The sequence below is a fragment of the Brassica oleracea genome, chromosome C3 (genome assembly GCF_000695525.1).
Source record: "Brassica oleracea var. oleracea cultivar TO1000 chromosome C3, BOL, whole genome shotgun sequence".
In the NCBI taxonomy this organism is placed as follows: Eukaryota; Viridiplantae; Streptophyta; class Magnoliopsida; order Brassicales; family Brassicaceae; genus Brassica; species Brassica oleracea.
The window spans coordinates 40,127,856-40,129,035 of NC_027750.1; the positions used below are offsets into that span (position 1 = coordinate 40,127,856).

The window sequence follows — 1,180 nt, forward strand, 5'->3', positions numbered from 1 at the left end:
TTTTTTTTTTAAAGAACAGAAGCGTGATTCCGAAATGGAATCGTAAGCTTCCAATGTGTTTTTACATAAAATATTTTTAGAAACGAGATTGTGTAAGCTTTCACAAGGTTCCGATTTCGATTATGGTTCCGAAGTGGGAAGCGAATGTGTGATATAAAACAAATATGTAATATATTTAAATGTATTTTATTTCTTTATTCTATAAACAATTTATTCTATGAAAAATATGCGCGGATCAAAAGCTATAGGATCAAAAGCTAGTACATATTGAAATCACATTCACAGATCCTCTCAAGCCCACAACGAAAAATAAACAAGAAACAAAAAAAAAAGAAATGTCCTTTCTCATGAGCTTCTTTGTTATAGCGTTTCTTATAATAATCAACTCAATCTTTTCATCGTCTTCAACTTAGAACACTCAAGAAACAAATGTAAATGGACCGCCGTCGCATCCACTAATTGGTTCCATTCTCTCTTTCAACAAAAACTGTCACCGTCTTCTCCAATGGTACAGAAAACTCCTCCGTCTCTCACCGTCGCAAACCATCACAATTCCTCTCCTCGGAAACCGCCGTACCATCGTCACAACAAACCCATAAAACGTTGAATATATTCTCAAAACAAACTTCTTCAAAGCTCATGAGAAAGGACATTTCTTTTTTTGTTTCTTGTTTATTTTTCGTTGTGGGCTTGAGAAGATTTGTGAATGTTATTTCAATATGTATTGGCTTTTGGTCCGCGCGGATCTATATTTTTCATAGAATAAATTGTTTATAGAAATTAAAAAATAAAGATATAAAATACATTTAACCATATTACATATATGTTTTATATCACATGCTACGTTGCACGGAAGCTTCATCGGACGTTCGCTTCCCGCTTCGCACTACAAGAAAACATCGGTATTCTGACGGACATTCCGACGGAAAATGAAATCCTCGGAATTTCCTCGGAATATACCGACGGAATTCCGAGGAAATAGTATAGGGATTTAACAAACTTATGGAATACCGAGGAAAAATGTATTCCTCGGAAAAAACCGATGAATTCTGAGGATATATTATAGCCGTTGGGGGATTTTAAAAATTTCGAGGAAATTCCGACGAACTAGCCGTTGGCGTCGGAATTCCGTCGGAATTTCTTCGGTCTGTCGGCAGGATTTCAACTATAAATACAAGCA

General features: G+C 35.6%; 1 pseudogene; it reads left to right on the plus strand.

Moving 5' to 3' along the window:
• Positions 1-311: 311 nt before the first annotated feature.
• Positions 312-1,180, plus strand: part of LOC106330596 — a 7,478-nt pseudogene continuing 6,609 nt past the window's right edge.